Below are 18,424 nucleotides of genomic sequence, written 5' to 3'. Positions count from 1 at the left end.
GTGCTGCCCAACCCACAACTTTTCAGTTGTTCATGATATATAACCCCAACCAGCAATAAAGTGTGTTCAGTGAATGCTGAAGGGCCCTGTAGTGTTTGTTTTGCCCTGGATCTCACCCCTAACAACAGATGGTATATTTTAACCCTTTTGAAGAGAAGACCATGTAACTTTTCAGTGTTGGTTTGTAAATGCATACTGTTTGGTAGGGAGGGAGTAGGAGGTGCAGCAGTAGCCCCTTATCTTTGGGGCGAAGATCAGTCTGGCAGTGTTGTGCCCTCTATAAACTGATTGGCAGGGAACTCACATTAAATTCCTCCAGGCTTCTCAGTAGGAAAGTCAGCATTCCTTTACACTAGGGCCACGTATGTGGAATCTGATTGGCTTCTAGAGCATAAGGGATACAACACCTCTCAGGTGGCTGAGATAAGCAGAGCTGGTTAGACTGAAAAGACAGATAACTGTAGGTTATTTTTGTACTCGCTGTACAAGTGGAATCCACTTAAGAGGGTCAGGCAGCTAAAAACACATGTGCCTCATGTGCTCCTCTCACAGAGATTGGCCTGGCAATGCCCCCTGCCAAGAATTTCATCTTAGCACACAATCTTTAATATTGCTTTGTACAGAAGAACACAGCATACTCCCATCTGATGTATAAATATAAAGATGCAGTTCTGGGCACACAGTAAGCTATACCCTCATACTGTACTGTCTAAGGGAAACAATATGGCACCTCTCTCCCATATGAATAAATACAATTATACAGAGAAGGAATATATTTATCCCTTTTACAAGGGAAAGTTTTGCTCACCACTAATTTTAATAACATTAAGCGGGGTGCAATGACATTAACCAATTAACAATATTTTTAAGACATTGTGGCATTTTGAGCCTTAAGCTACAAAAAAAATCCCTTAACCTTTAAACAAAACAGGGATTGGTTGTCCATATATTGCAATATATTTGAGCTGGCCAATTACGTCAGTCATCCCTGGTTTGGCCAGTCGTACACTAACTAATCTGATTCATTAAGAATTCTATTGCTTCATTATACATTTTACACAGGGACTAAGTTTTACCTGCAACTTACTTGCTGCTTTCAAGGTTAAAACTCCCAAACACAGTTGCCCTTTTATTAGACACCAGTGGGATCACCTGACTATAGTTGGGAAGGGTGGGAGCTACAACTTGGAGCTGGTCACTGCTCCTGTATAACTATAACAAACAAGGGAATGTTGCACTCACCACTAATTTTTACAAACATTAAACAGGGATGCAATGAGGCTGTGACCACAAAATACATACAGACAAATACAAGAGTCCTCTGCACTCAACCCATTATCAATATATTTAAGACAGAGACATTTTGTGCATACTGCTACTAAAAAATGCCTTACCCTTTAAACAAAACAGGAATTGTTTGTCCATATATTGCAATATATTTAAGGCCAACTACATCAAAGTCATCCCTGGTTTGGCCAGTCCTACATTCAACTTTAATCTGATTTTCTGAAATCTGAAATTCTTTTGCTGCATTATCCTTTTTATGCAGGGACTAAGTTTTACCTGCAACTAATTATATATATATAAACACAGAAGGAAAGTTCTGAGCACAAAGTCATAGTCTTTGATACCCCAAACACGAGTTATTTATGTTTTTATGTTTCTTTGGAGAGCAGAATGTTAGACCACAAAATGGGAGGGGTCCAGGACTCTAAAAATTCTGAAAATCGTCAGTGATGAGCACACTACACCAGGGGGACCAGAAGTGGGTAGGTATCAAGCCCATTCCATGCCATTATAAATGTCTTGGCTATTTTCATGTCTTTGGATGCTGTAACCTTATTATAGGTTGTAGGGGACACTAATGCTAAACCACAAAGAAGAAGAAAGGGGTCTGATGAAGAAAAAGTCTGAATAGCATTGAATCACCCTGGCATATAGTTGTGTGGTTGATAAACTGTGTGGGACGGGAGTGTATCCACATCAAGCCAATGACATATCAAAATTGATGTTATGGCAACCCTCCACTTCTCATGTCATGTTATTCCTAATTAGGCAGCACAGTCCCTATTTGCTCACCCAAATACATTTGTATGTATGTATGTATGTATGTATGTATGTATATTTTTATTTGTAAAGCGCTCCTTGAGGGCAAAGCACTGTACAACAAAACAATAAATTAGTAGTAACAAACAAGGGGTCATTGGAATAAAAAGTAACAATAAGTGCATTATTAGAATACAATTCACAAAAATATAAAATATAATTACAATGCAGATTAAGTGCTCAGTGTCAAGGAAACAAAAGGCTAGAGGACCCTAACTCGTAGGGCTTACAGTCTAAATGGGAGGGTAACATACAGACACAATTCAGAGGGCTATTAAGGTGCTGTGGGTTACAGTTTGTTACACTGTTATATAAGTGCCAGTTCAGGTGTTATCCAGGTGCTACCAGAGGTAGTCTTTGAGTTTTGTTTTAAAAACATTGAAGGAGGATTCTCTCCTGAGAGATTCAGGAATGGCATTCCAAATATAAGGAGTCGCAAGAGAGAAGGGTTTGATACGGGAAACCGCAGTAGTAGTGGGGGGTACAACCAATCGGTTGCTCTGAGAGGAGCGGAGGTTTCGGGCAGGAACATATAGAGAGACAAGAGATGAGATGTAGTTAGGTGCAGAGCAATGAACTGCTTTGAAGATTATGAGGTCATGAATGCATTTTTATTAAAATTGGAGACAAACTTTACTGATGATGTTGCTGTTGCCCGTAGCAAACAATTAACAATTGTTGGTCCAAGTTGAGTTGAACCACAGTTGTCCCACCATGTGGTATGGTTAAAGGGATAAGATCTCCCCAGTTTAAAGCTTATCTCAAATCAAAAGAAAAATCCCAGTATCTCTTTAAGTGGAACCCTTGTGCTTTTTCTCCAGAGTTGAATGTGAACCAAAATAATGCTAACACAAGCAAAGCCTGGAGAATTGCAATTGCAAACAGAGCCTGGCTATAACTTTGGGATCTTCATTTGTGTATTATAAATATCTGAGGACACCACTGGTGTTTAGAAGCCCCTTCATTTGCTGGGAACTTACCAGCTTACAGGAAATAGATGTCACAAATAGCTGCTGTCTGAGTGATGTCACAATTGTGTTTTTTGATGGACAATTTGCAGGTCACCAGTCCTCTCCTTTCTCTCCACATACTGATTCAGAATGCATGAAAAAAGGCATTTTATTAATTAGAAGATAAGTGACAGACGGCATGCTTGGTATGAGAAGTGTGCATTCCATAAACTCCAGGCATTGCATGCCATTGCCTCTTACAATACAGCACTAATCCCAATGCCCTCAAGGGGATGTTATACAAATTATGGACTTCAATAAACTGTAGGGTGGGTCATACCATGGTTCTCAGGCATGTTTGGATAAAGACTTATTGCTTGGGAAAGGCAGGTTTTCCACAATTTCCCATGACAGCTTGCATTAGGGCTCAGGGATGAGTTGAAGCAATTAAGGTTTCTACCGGAGATAAGGACACGTACGCAGATATAGAACGTACAGTTTGCTATACCACTGTGTACACTTGTGTATAAATACAGTTATACAGAATCTTTACAAAACATACAGTGACTGTAAATAGGGTATAGATGGAATTCATGATGAAATACTGCCCGGTGGCTGACGTGGAACGAAGGTACGGACCATAGTTGCCAACTAAATGAAAGTGGTGTTTACCTCAAAACACAAGTTATGTTTTTATGTTGACTTTAAATATACACTGAGCTGGCAAGTCTGATGCTTAATCATTGTGTTATTTCACTTGCCCTTAATTTGTGTTATTATGGGACAGCTAAGCAACTTGAGAAAGTGTTGCACCAACAATGGATGGTTTGTACATTCACAAGGCTCTGCCAGCCTGATAATGGCACTGTGTAAGGGTTTATTGGCTTTTCTACAAGCACAGGTCTGAAGTTGATGACTTAATTAAAGGATATATTGTCCAAATGTATCATTATAATGAGATTGACACAGTAAACTAATACTGGCCTCCTTGCACCCCCTGTTACATATCTGAGGTAGACCCCTCACATCTCTTCAGTACAAGGCAAGTGATGGACAAAAGATCTGATTCTCAGCCATAAAGCAGGACAGGACTGCTGCTTACAATGGATATCCGGATCTATGCCACTGTGACTTATAAATTACGTTGTGTGGTTCCTGTTTTTATCCCCATGTAACTAATGCATGGAGAGCGCAATCATGACCCATTTCGAATTGTAATGACCATAAAAAATGAAAACATGCCTTCATGCGTGAAACTTTGGTGTTCTCATTCTAAAGAACTTTTTGTGCTCCCAAGAAATGCACCAGATCCCCTACCCGGATGTGTCACTTCCCAGGCAATGTAAAGTGTCAGTGGTGTGTAACACATCTGTGAAAAAGCAGCCCAGTCTCCAGCCAAATTCTGAGTCAGTCTGTATTATGCCTGTACCGTCTCCATTGCCTGTTGTTCTTTATGTCCAAATGATGTCTAGAAAGAGGTCCTTACTGGACTGCAATTCCCATTATGCCTAGTTATCATTATGCATAGGCCCTGGGCCACTCTCTAAGGGTAAGGGCACACCTGGAGATTCAGGGAGATTTAGTCGCACCCGACTATTCGCCTCTTCTTTGGGGCGACTAATCTCTCAAAACTGCTTCCCCGTGTCTTCCGCCTGCTTCAATGAAAAAACGCCTGCGGCAATGCACACGCGGTGCTTCAATTTCCAAAGTGAACTTCACGCGGTGCTAATTATATAGTGAATAAAGTACCCTCTTTTGTAAAATATAAGGATATTATACTGTAAGTTACCGAGGAGTTTCATGACCATATAAAAACACGATATTTATTATAATACACAAATTTCAATGAGTCATGTGACTGAAATGACATCAGAACTCACCGTTTATAACTGATGACATCAGAACTCACCGTTTATAAGGATATCATTTACAAGATATTCATGGCTTTTGTGTATTATACAGAACTTATGTCTGACAGGTGCTTGTGTGTCAGTCAGATATCCGCAGGTCTGTATGTGCAGCATGTTGTCCAAATTCCTATCACTACATATTGATGAGGTACCAAGCAGTACGTAAATATATTATGTGTGCAAACAACAATATTGTGTACGTGTACTATGAACCATGGGAGTGCAGATACTTGCTTGGTGCCTATTAAACCTTCCTGTAAGTCTTCACCCACTTGTGCTAAGCTTTTGCCCCTGACACTTATTAGGCAAAAACATTGGTGCTTTGGGAATAATAAAGTGACGTCTATTAAGCACATCATAATTTATATCACATTAAATGAAGTATATGAGTGCAAGATCTGTTTTTGAAGGATGCTGGGTACTGTAGTTCAGTATTTAGTGGGCTGGTGGGGGTTGTTTGGGCCTCTGTGGGGCTGTTTGGCCTCTGTGTGGGCTGATTGGGCCTCTGTGTACCTGAAATGCCAGGGTCTATTTTAATTCTCAGTCCGGACCTGATTCACAGCACAGGAAAGGTGTGATCTTCCCCATATCCCTGCGAGCCTCTCTGTAGGATCAGACATGCACCTCCCCTGTTTACTTTCCCTTTACAAAGCTTCCAAACTTTCCAATCTGTCATGTCAACATTCTTCTTTTTTACAGTTCTCCAGTCTGCTTTTAGAGCCAATGAAAATGGCTGCAGTTGTTGCACATATTAATGTCATTTATTAAAAGTACTTGTGTCCTAAAATGCTACCTGTACTTCCCTATTGTTAAGTTAGGCACCAATGCACCCCCTCCGGTTCTTCAGTCAAATACAAGAGCATGGACTGACCAGGGGAACCCAGAAGTTCTTGCCACTTTCAGCCTGGTGGTAATTAATGTAGATGTTATTTTGACGGTCAACAGAAAAACAGCATCCTGAGTTTGCAATTTAAACTAGTTACTATGATCCCCTGGCCCTAGAAACCAGGCTGAATGGTAGCCTGGCTGCTGATAATTTATTCTATCCAATGTTCTAATTAAGCGATAAAGGGTACAAGCGCATAAAATATATTATTAGTGATGGGTGAATTTCTCCCTTTTTGCTTCACTGGAAAATTTATGAATTCCCTGTGAAATCCGGGAAGCGACGAAATCCAGGCAGAGAAGGGTCAATACGATAAACAGTCAGTCAGTACACAGGAATCAATAAGACAAAGTTATAATCACACCCAGGCATACACAAAGTAAAACCTATACTTGGGTAAGGTTGCAGTGTTCAAGCTCCTTTAAATACGCCTGATTCTGACGTTCTGACGCCGGCGACCAATCAGTGTGCGAGAAGACACTGGCGTCACAGTGCTGCGACCAGCAGGACCCACGTGGAGGAACAGGGCGCCACCATCTTGGACCAGAGTGCCACCATCTTGGACCAGAGCATGGCGTCGGTGTCGGTGAGTATCAGTTTCCTTTACAAATAATCAGGTCTCTTGAGGGAAACTGTGACTTGCATCTTGAGGGCAGTGACACACGGTAAGATTCGGGGAGATTAGACGCCCCTCTTCTTCGGGCGACTTATCTCCCTGAACTGCCTTTCCACTGGCTAGAATGTAAATCACCGGCGAGGAATGCTTCGTCCCAAAGTTGCCTCACAAGGAAATTTCTGGCGACTTCGGAAAATGAAGCACTCCGAGTGCCATGCCGCCGCCGATTTACATTCTAGCCGGGAAGACAGTTAGGGGAGATTAGTCGCCCGAAAAAGAGGAGATTTTTCACTGGGCGACTAATTTCCCCAAATCTTAGCATGTGTCACCTTCATTAGCAAAACTGTAATAATACATAAAAAACTCAGAAATATGTTCAAACTTTAATAACTTGCCAAATTTTGTAAAATGAACACTGTAATTAGGGGGTGTTAATACAAAAATGGGTGTGGTCAAAATTTCTAGCACAAATCTTTTTGTCCCTATTTCTATTTCAAAATGTTGTCCCTCTTTCTATTTCTATTTCAAAATGTTGGGAGGTATGATTTATGCGTTTCCTCTGGTTCATTGTGGAAATTAATGTGGCATAGTTGGCCAAAGGGTATATTATTTATCCATGTTGGGTGGCGGTTACTGCTGGATAAAACATAATTACAGCAACATCAATTTCTTTAAAAAACATTTTAAAATGAATTTTCCCTTTTTTCACATATATCTCTAAATTTTACACTTATTTGACTAGAATTAAAATTCAATGAGAACTTCAAGTTAAAATCATTTTGGTTCAGGGTTTCTACATATATGAGTAGTTCTGACTGTGGGCCCTGCCCTATGAATACAATATAATCTATGAAACAGAGCTAGAGAACATGACTCGTGCCCAAGTTCGGACTGGGTCCGGCCCCCGTACTGTGAGGTGCCGCTCGGGCCACACGCATGCAAGCGCAGACGGCGCTTCGCGGTGCCGGAAAAAAACTATTTTCTTGTGCCATTCCTTTAACGAAAGAGGGGTCTGGCTCGGCGGGGGCCCATGAGGGTCGGGGCCCACCGGGTTTTTTCCCAGTTTCCCGCCAGGCCAGTCTAACACTGCTCGTGCCCAGCTTTGGATTGATTTGCTGGTTCTCCCAATAACCCATCAGGAGGTTGGTATAGCTGGGTGTGAATCTTGTTCCCATTGTGTGTTAAAATATATGAAATGGACTTTAATATAATTATTTCTGTAGGGGAGGGATTTGGTCATCAAGTAAATAATGTACAACAGCTTTTAAACTTTGATCATATCTGATCGATGTGTACAAAATGTTACATCTTATGTGCACAATAGCATATTGGCTCCCATTTAAACTCCTAAAGCCTTTGTATTACTTGTGTGGAGTATTATCCACGTATTCAGGTACATTACAGGATAATTAATTCATACCAAAGATTATGGGTATGGTATAGCAGGCGGATCATGTACATTTTTGTATATTTTTGGTAGGTAAAACACTGGTATGGCCACTGGAATTTTTGGAGACAATATATTTTCTTCCATTTTCACATACCATTCCCTCTAATCCTGCTTCCTCCACTAATTTTAGCAATTTATTGTTAAAAGCTTTTGTGGGGTAACTTTTCAGTTTTCTATAGGTGCCCTCATCTCTGAACTGTTTATTGCACATTGCCCTTCATTTTGCAAAGTTTGTTTGTTTTGCAATTTTAACTGTTATACTGAGCAATTATACTTACCAACTTCAGGCTTTGTAACTATCCCATATTCATACCCATGGCCCTTTTTCCAAGACTTCTAAACAGGTCCGGACTGAGAATTAAAATAGGCCCTTGCATTTCAGGTACACAGAGGCCCAAACAGCCCCCACCAGCCCACTAAATACTGACTTTCTATGGGACCTTATAGCAGCCCCTCTGGCATTTGCCAGAACCCACAGATTGCCAGTCCGGGCCTGCTTCTAAACACGTATATACAATACATGCCCATGCCAAGCCGGCCGAGCACCCAAGGAAACCCCGTTGGCCACTTCATCCCCTCCCCAGCGCGCACCAGATGTTGGGGGGGGAACAAGCACAGAGTAGCACAGAGTAGCATGCTGGAGAGTGCCGGTGGGTGGACAAGGGTCAGGTAGGTGAAAGCCTCACAAAACCCAAAAGAAAAGGGAGGCCAAAAAAAGCTCACAGGTTACAATGTGGGCACAAAATGGGAAGCCCACACCTGTATCTAGATTGAATCTTGCTGGGCATATAGCAGGGGTCTATTTTAGCACAGGGCTAGGACCATGGGTATGCCCACATCTGCATTTCTTTCCAATAAGTGACAATTTGCATATTTTATAGTTATAATTTGCAATTTGCATACATTCTTCTCCATTACCTGTGAATCATGTCCTTGTGTCCACACAGAAGTAAATATAAACAAAAGAAAAAACACAAAACAAAAACTGTGTTTCACTTTTATCAAAATTCACCAAAAGAGTGAGGAGGGAGATCCAACCTCCCTGTTTAGTAGATAAAAATAACAGGAGTGAGGAGAAAGTCAGGTGGTCTTAAAGTCATGATCCATTTTCATTGGCTGTGTCCAGCTAATCTGGAAGGGGCAATACTGCTGATTGTACTGACATGGAGGGACACAGTAGAAACCAAGCCCATATATCCCACCTGTCCCGATCAGGTCCCGATTTTGACAGCTCGCCGTCCCAGCTTTTTATTAAAAAAGTCCCCCGTTTCTCTTTGATCTCGTGCACTGACACCAGAAAATGATATAGCATTTATGAAACCTAATTAAAATAAGAGTTTTTTTGGCAGAGAGCACTCAGCAATTGCACTTAGATACATTTGTAACAATATAAGATAAGCAAAGATACAGTTGTAACTATTTAAGATAAGCAGGATAGTGATGTGTGAGGCGGAGATTCAGAAATTAGTTTGTCTCAGCTGCCCGGACAGTGTACTATAACTGGGCACTGTTTTGCTCCAGTCCAATAGATTCTGTGCAGCCTTAGGCCCATGTATAAACTAGGCCTGTTATACCACATGGGCACTGGGAATTCTACTGAGCAGGGCAGCAAGCTGGACACACCTAAAAAGAGCAGTTTTAGATTCAATTAACCATGTATTTTCCAATAATTTTATCAGGAACCAGTGGTGGCAACATGAGCCTGGGAATCTCCTGCTGTGCAGAGACAAAGGAGGGCTGAGTTGGGCTCAGTTATTCCAGCGAGTAGGAAATGTAATTATGACAGCAGTACATTTACACTTCCCAAGGCACAGCTTACATGCACTCACTGAGCTTTGTCCCCTGCCTCCCAGGGTACTCTGGTTACTGCCTGTAATTGCCTTTACTCTGCCATGGGGTTCTTGGCCTGAACCAGCAGCTGATCATACTTGGCACCAGGCAGAGGCTGGCAACCATTCATGGGTCTGTTCAACCTGACTGCAGCTCAGGTCTCCTTGTATTCAGAACTGACATTGTCAAACTGCTAATCAGGACCGAATCGGCCTTAATTGCATCGGTATAGAGTGGGCCAGATTGTGCCACCCTTAATTAAATTCACTTTATATTCAGCTGTTGTCAGCCTGCATATTTTTAAAGGCTGTGAGAAGATCAGCTCAGTGCCCCCCACTATATTGATTTGAATCCAATCAGCTAATGCTGAAGTCAGCCCAAATACATGAAGGAGGCATCTCTGGGCTGACCTTAGCTTCAGCTCCACTGTGTGTGAGCACACACAGGCTGGAGCAGGGGTACTAAGCAAATTTGCTGACAACAGCTGGAGCCTTCAGTCTGTGTGTCCTGGTATTTTCTTCACAGATCAGTGATGCATTAGGGTTTTAATAAACTACCTTAATTGTGTGTTGGTATGGAGTCCAACGAGGAGGTGTCCTGCACTCTTAGGGGCAGATTTATCAAGGGTCGAATTTCGAAGTGTAAAATACTTCGAAATTCGACCATCGAATTAAAATACTTCGAATTCAAATATCGAAGTCAAAGTATTTTTCACCGAATTTGGCCATCTAACGATTCAAACGATTTTGGCGTACGATTTTACTTTGATGTATAAAGACTTAGAAAATGATTGTAGAAGGTCCCCATAGGCTAACATAGCACTTCGGCAGGTTTAATTTGGCGAAGTATTGAAGTCAACGTTTTTTTAAAGAGACAGTACTTCGATTATCGAATGGTCGAATATTCAAACTATTTTTACTTCGAATCGAATTCGAAGTAAATAGAAGTCGTAGTATCCCATTCGATGGTCGAAGTATGCAAGATATTACTTCCCTCGAATTCACTTCGACCCTTGATAAATCTGCCCCTTACTGTCTCAAGAATATAAGTTGATGGGTCAGTGCCTCCTAGGCCCAAAGTGTACTAATGGCAGTCACGTGTTTATGGATCTGTTCTATCTTGGACCAAATGGTTTTCACACTCTCTCAGGATCAGTGCCAGGGTAACAAGATACAATGCCACAGGGGGTTTAAATGCCACAAACCTCCCTATGTAAATATGCCTTTAATGCAGTGTAAATCCTGGGGCGCACCCTGCATTAGCTTACATACGCTCTCAGTCTGTAACTGACATGTTAATGAGAGATGTATTAATGTTATTGTCTGTCTCTGGATATTTATCAGACAGTGGGCAGGTTGCTTTGATATGGAAGCAGCTGCTGTTTGTGTTCCACCAAGAGACCAGTCGGGAAGGCATCCAGGCCATGTCGTTGGTTAGAAATATTGCTGGGGGTGAAAAGGATGGGGGGATACTTTTCAGGATGACGTGCTTATGACATCTTTTTGCATTACAGATTTATTGATGGTTGCTAATGTTGCCAGAGTCCCATAAACACTTCACTAGAACCTGTGATCAGCTCTCTACCACAGGATTCCATCCCCATTATTTTTAGGGTATATATGTGTATTTATGGCTGTATCTGTGATATTAAACCAGTGGTACTTTGGGCACAGTTGGATGCATGTTGGGTATATGCCTATGATCTAGGGTAGATCTGGGGGGAGGGGGACAGTTGACAGCAAGCAGATAGATGGAATTTCACACTGGGCAGACGAACAAGTAAAAAGATATCTCAGAATCAATTGTAAACTATCTTGGAGAGTGCAGCATACCAATTAATTGTAGGGTTAATGTGCCCTTACAATGATAAATGGGAGTGCTATTAAGAGCAGATGGAAGCCCAGCAGTACAGCTCACGTATGGATGAGGGAAGCACTGAGGAAATAAGAATTAGGAAGGAAACAAAACACAGAAATATGAACCAAGACTTTCTCTGTTTTGCTTTGGGTGTTCCCTCTTCTTCTCCTGTGCAGATTTTAGTGCATTACCAGAACTTTTTTCTGGCGAGTGCTGATTAGGGATTTAGCAGTGCCTATGAAGAAAACACTGTAATCTGCCATGGACAGAGATAGTACTGTCCTGTTGAGTTTAAAGAACCCAGGTTCAGTATTTGTAGATATCACAATATGACATTTCAACAGATTCTTATCCCTGACCAAGTGCCAGTTGAACAGCCCCACAGCAATGTCGGAGTTAGCAGTATAATGGCAGGCACTACAGCAATCCAGACTATCCTTAATAGGGAATCTATGTGATTGATTCTTGTAGATCAAGTCTGAGCCAAAGGGACTTGCCCCGGTTTCAAAGGCACCCACAATATACTATAAATATATAGTGAATAAAGTACCCCCTCTTGTAAAATATAAGGATATTATAAGTTACCGAGGAGTTTCATGACCATATAAAAACACGAGGCCGAAGGCCGAGTGTTTTTATACGGGTCATGGAACTCCGAGGTAACTTATAATATTCTCATATTTTACAACTGGGGGTACTTTATTTATTATAATACACAAATTTCAGTGACTCGTGACAGAAATGACATCAGAACTCACCGTTTATAACTGATGACATCAGAACTCACCGTTTATAAGGATATAATTTACAGGATATTCATGGCTTTTGTGTATTATATCCAAGATATATGTCACAAGGCTCAATTCTAAAGCTGGCCATAGACGCAAACATCCGATCGTACGAATCATAGTCCGATCGAACAGATGCGCCGATCTTCTGCCCCTGACAGCAATTGTACGAAAGTTATGTTGACCAAAGCTAGTGACAGTCTTCCACTGAAAATCATACGATCGGCAATACACGCAGAGATATTCCCGCAGCCGACAGCAATCTTTTAACCCGACCGATCGACCAATCTCCGCCGGACGAAAAATGTCCTGACTCTCCACACACTGTCCGAAAATCGTACGAATCCTCGATTCGGATGATCTCAAGTTAAGCTTAAGTTAAAAAATATTATTACAAATCACATTTAAAATGGTGCATACAGACCCCACGTCGCCCACCTTACGCGTTTCTTACCCTCCGGTACTTGAGACACCGGAGGGTATGAAACACCATTCTGACTAATTACAGTACTTTATATGCAACTCACTGAATCTGTTTTGCTTTTATTCTGCATTAGTCTTCAAACGTACGTTACCAGATATAACCCCTAATTCCTCTTGACTACAGATTATTGGTTGTCAAGTACTGAGAGTCCCTGAGGGGGTCTCAGAGCAATACACAAGATGGATTAGCATTTTGACTCAGGAACAGCTGCTCACACAGGTAACACTACATACAGTATGCATATTTGTATATATATCAGTATATCAGTATATATCAGTTATCAATTTGAACTGCAAGCTAATTGTTGTTTATTTCGACTAGGGAATAGTCCAAATTCAATTAGAATTTGATTTTTTTTTTTTTTTTGGAGTCAATTGGTGGACTTTGAAAAATCAAAGGTTTTTTTTCGGAAAAACTTCGATACAAATGCGATGTTACTTAGATTCATACAATTGAAATTTGTAATGAATTCGAACTAATACAGACTATTCACCTGCAATTAATTAACAAATTTCGGTTGGTCTTTTTTCATTCGAATTTCGAAGTTTTTTAAATTCAAAATTTGACCCTTGATAAATCTGCCCCTAAATGTCTCTTCTGTACTATAAAGAATAGTGTCCCCCCTACTGTAAAATATAAGGACATTAGTCACTGAGGGGTTCTGTGACCACATAAAGGCACAAGGGTACTCTGAGTATTACTCTTGTATTATAAGGTATAATGTACCCCAACTGTAAATTATAATGATATTAGAAGTCACTGAGGGGTTCTGTGACCATATAAAGACACAAGGCTGCAGGATGAGTTATACAGGGAACTCTGAGTATCACTCATGTATTATAAGGGATAATGTACCCTCTACTGTAAATGATATAGTGAATAAAGTACCCCCTCTTGTAAAATATAAGGATATTATAAGTTACCGAGGAGTTTCATGACCATATAAAAACACGAGGCCGAAGGCCGAGTGTTTTTATACAGGTCATGGAACTCCGAGGTAACTTCTAATATCCTCATATTTTACAACTGGGGGTACTTTATTTATTATAATACACAAGTTTCAATGAGTCATGTGACAGAAATGACATCAGAACTCACCGTTTATAACTGATGACATCAGAACTCACCGTTTATAAGAATATAATTTACAGGATATTCATGGCTTTTGTGTATTATATAGTGAATAAAGTACCCCCTCTTGTAAAATATAAGGATATTATAAGTTACCGAGGAGTTTCATGACCATATAAAAACACGAGGCCGAAGGCCGAGTGTTTTTATACAGGTCATGGAACTCCGAGGTAACTTATAATATCCTCATATTTTACAACTGGGGGTACTTTATTAATTATAATACACAAATTTTAGTGAGTCATGTGACAGAAATGACATCACTACTCACCGTTTATAACTGATGACATCACTACTCACCGTTTATAAGGATATAATTTACAAGATATTCATGGCTTTTGTGAATTATAAGGATATTATGGAGGTATTTATGTATATTATTCAAAAACAGATGAAAAACACGTTAGTGAAACCAAAATAAGTGGGATTAAACCAATATAAAGACAATTCTACTTAAATTCTAAAAGTATGTGGAAATATATAATTTTGCAGCCGGGGAGAGGTAAAGCTACGCCCTTCTGTTCTCTGCAAAATGAGATGCTCATAGTTTTGTTTCCATATGATTTTAACAGACAGGACATTCATTCAAGTGCACTCTTTAGTCTCCTGTCAGCAAATACTGAGACCACAATCCATTTATCAGTCTGTGTAGCTAAAATATGGAGACAGAAATGGCCACTTCTCTGAGCTCTTAATGAAGTTCACATTCAAATGACAGATATAGACTGAAGATAGATAAAATCCACACACAAATAGATTTTCTTGTTTTGCAAGGTCTCCAAACGAATGGACCTTTGCCCAAATTGGTCATCTGTGCGTAGGGTCAAATTGGGTTGAACTGATTATAGGTCGGGGGGGGTAATGAGTGGATCTTAATTAGGGCCAGAAATCTTGGGCCCTGTAAGACAAATGTTTCTGGGCCCCCTTGGTCCTGCCCACCTCCACAAAAGGCCACTCACCCCCACCACATTTCCCACCCCAGACCATGCACACCCCATACAACAGTAAAAAGACCTCACAGACATGAGTTCTAAAAAAACAGATATTGGTTGGACAACCCCAAGTTAAAAAAATCATTGGTAGTCAGGGTCCTCCTACCCCATTCAAAAATAATATTGGTGGTCAGGTCTGGACTGGGAGTCAAAATAAGCCCTGGCATTTCAGGTACACAGAGGCCCAATTAGATCTCCACCAGCCCACTAAATAGTGACTTTCTATGGAATATTATGGCAGCCCCTCTGGCATTTGCCAGAACTCACAGATGGCCAATCCGGGCGGTTGGTGGTCAGGGCCCTCACAACACAGGGGTTTAAGATAAATGAAGCAATAAAGAAGAGGATGCGATGCTGTGTTGAAATGGTGTGCTACAAAGCACCTCCAAAATTTTTATTTGTGCGGAATGTGGCCCAAACGTTTCAGGAGCTGCCTGCTCCTTTCTTCAGTGGATAAGTGCACAATGATGCAAAACATACAGGCAGTTTAAAAAACCTCGAGTGGCTTAACCCCTCCCACCTAATTCAAAACACCCAATGGTCACTTCAAGTCCATACGCGTCAATCCCGTCATCAAGGTATGGTGTGTGTTCTCGTATCAAATTACCGGAAGTGTCATCATCTTGTGGGTTGTAATGATCGCGTACCGGAAGTGACGTCATGCCAACCAGTCTCTGCTTAATACGGCGCCATCTTTCCAACCAGCCGTCAACATTAAGCTGCAGTTCTACAAATGATCTTATGGGTTGTAATGATCGCGTACCGGAAGTGACGTCATGCCAACCAGTCTCTGCTTAATACGGCGCCATCTTTCCAACCAGCCGTCAGCATTAAGCTGCAGTTCTGCAAATGATGTCATGCCGACCAGATTTCGGCTGACAGCGCAACCAATGGGAGATTATTCACCAGGGTGAAGACAATTGTGAGCGCAGGTAATAATGTGCTTCAATGTGATTTACAAACGTGTAGTGAAGGACTTATATTAACTGAAAAAATACAAAGTCATGTGTCAAAAAAAACATCACAAGAAGACCTGCAACCATTCATATGTTGTATCATATCAAAGTGCAATACAAAACATACCAAAATAAGATAAAAATAAAATCCCTTTTACAAAAAAAGTCTTTTGTATTCAATGTACTTATATACAAACGGGGTACTGCACACCCAGGTGCCTACCCCTCAAAACAATTATAATCTATATATAAACTTATAGACTATAAGTAAAAGACTTACCATCTTCGGGAAACCCCTTTCCAATGTTCATATTAATCTAGATGATATTTAAGGTCATTTATCTTAAATCAGAGACTTGGTACAGATAGTTAGGCTCCAAATAATTTCAACAACTTTATATAAAGCAGTGATATTCAATGTGTTCATTAAGACCATATGGCGTAACCGTATTGAGTCTAAAAGTCCATCTTGCTTCGCATTGTAATAATTTCCTATCCCTGTTTCCACCTCTCTTCGACCTAGCAACCTGTTCCAATATTTGAAATCTTAGCTGGGATGCATTATGGCCTTTTTCTCTAAAGTGCCTGGCAATAGGGGTGTTTTTATCTGTAACGATATCAGATTTATGCTTCGATATCCTGTCCTTCACATGTTGAATCGTCTTACCTACATATCCCAGACCACACGGACACTTTAGATAATATACCACATGGGTACTCAGGCAGGTATGGTAGCCTGAGATTTGAATCGCTTTTCCCGTAGTGGGGTGCATCACTTTATCCCCCTTAATAATGCTGTTACATTGTGCGCAGCTCCTGCAGGGGAATGTCCCATCTAATGGTTTAGAGAGAAAACTTTGTTTTAAGCCTAATGGTTCCATATTAGCATGTACCAGCTTATCTCGCAGATTCCGCCCTCTCTTGAAAGCAAACATAGGTTTTTCTTTAAAAATCTTACCAAATTGGAGATCATCCTGTAGGATGTGCCAATTTTTCAAAATGATATTCTTAATATCATTTGATAGCGGACAATAAGTCTGTACAAATACTGGTCTATCCCGTGGTGTGCTGAGTTTGCGGTTAAGTAGGGAATCTCTATCAATTGTATACATCTTTGTTCTGCAGCATCGAGGGAAGTTTGTCGATATCCTCTTTGTTTAAATTTACCTTTCAGGTCATTAATTCTACCTGGTAAAAGGGACTCATTGCTCACTATTCTCTTGATACGGAGCATCTGACTGAATGGGATAGAACGTACCTGTGATCTTGGGTGGAAACTAGCAGCATGCAAATAGCTATTGGTAGCCATTGGTTTCTGATAAAGATCAGTCTCTACTCTGCCCTCACCCTTGTAAATCCTCACATCCAGGAATTCAACAGTATCTACGGAAAAAGTGCAAGTGAATTTAATTGTAGTGTGACAGGTATTCAGATACTCAACAAAATCAATGAGTTGGTTTTCAGACCCCGTCCAAATCAAAAAGCAGTCGTCTATATAGCGACACCACCAATGTATATAGTCAAAAAATGTATGTTGAGTTTCCACATACTGTTTCTCAAATGCTGTCATAAAGATATTAGCATAAGAGGGCGCCATATTTGCCCCCATTGCTGTCCCCTGAATCTGCTCATAGAACAATGACCCATACCTGAAATAATTCCTAGACAATACTATCTGTAACAATGTTACCAAAAATTCAATTAATCTAGGTTCCAGGTTGTCTTGTTCTAGTCTTTCTCTGCAGGTCTGTATACCCTCCTCATGTGGTATAGATGTATACAGACTCTGCACATCTAGAGTAGCTAGAATAAAATTATTATCTGGCATTTGAATCTCTTTTAATTTATTCAAAAAATGTGTAGTGTCTCTCAGATATGATTGCCCCGCCTGGGCTAGTGGTTGTAAAAATTTATCTAAGAAGACTGCTAATGGTTGAAGGACAGAGTCAGTTCCAGCTACAATTGGACGTCCAGGAGGATTTGTTGAATTTTTATGTACTTTCGGTAGAGTGTATAATACCGGGGTTATCGGGTGTCTATTGATAAGAAATTGTGCCTGTGTATCATTAATTATACCGTCATCTACTGCATATTTCACTTCTGTGGCTATCAACTTCATAATATCAAAGACAGGGTCATTTGGTAATACTTTATAATGTTTAACATTCCCCAACTGTCTAAACACTTCCTGTTCATAGTCAGTCTTATTCTGGATTACAATTTGTCCCCCTTTATCAGCCGGCTTAATTACAATTTTTTGTTATTTTCGAGTTCACGGAGTGCAACTCCTTCTGCTTTAGTCAGATTATATGTTTTAGGTTTCCCATACCATGGGAGACTTCTGACTTGTTGTTTGACTCTATTAACAAAAAACTGTAATGAGGGTTGGCTGATGGGTTCAGAAAAAGTACTTTTAGTCCTAATAGTCGAGAGGTCATACTTATCAGGTATGGATAAGGAAAGGGGTC

General features: G+C 40.6%; 1 pseudogene; it reads left to right on the top strand.

Annotated features, from left to right (window-relative positions):
* The window catches only part of LOC108702224, a 112,613-nt pseudogene that overhangs the window by 37,096 nt on the left and 57,093 nt on the right, over window positions 1-18,424 (top strand).

This window comes from Xenopus laevis, chromosome 9_10S, assembly GCF_017654675.1.
Source record: "Xenopus laevis strain J_2021 chromosome 9_10S, Xenopus_laevis_v10.1, whole genome shotgun sequence".
NCBI lineage: Eukaryota > Metazoa > Chordata > Amphibia > Anura > Pipidae > Xenopus > Xenopus laevis.
Note: the sequence above shows the minus strand (reverse complement) of the source record. Positions and strands in the feature narration are given on the sequence as shown.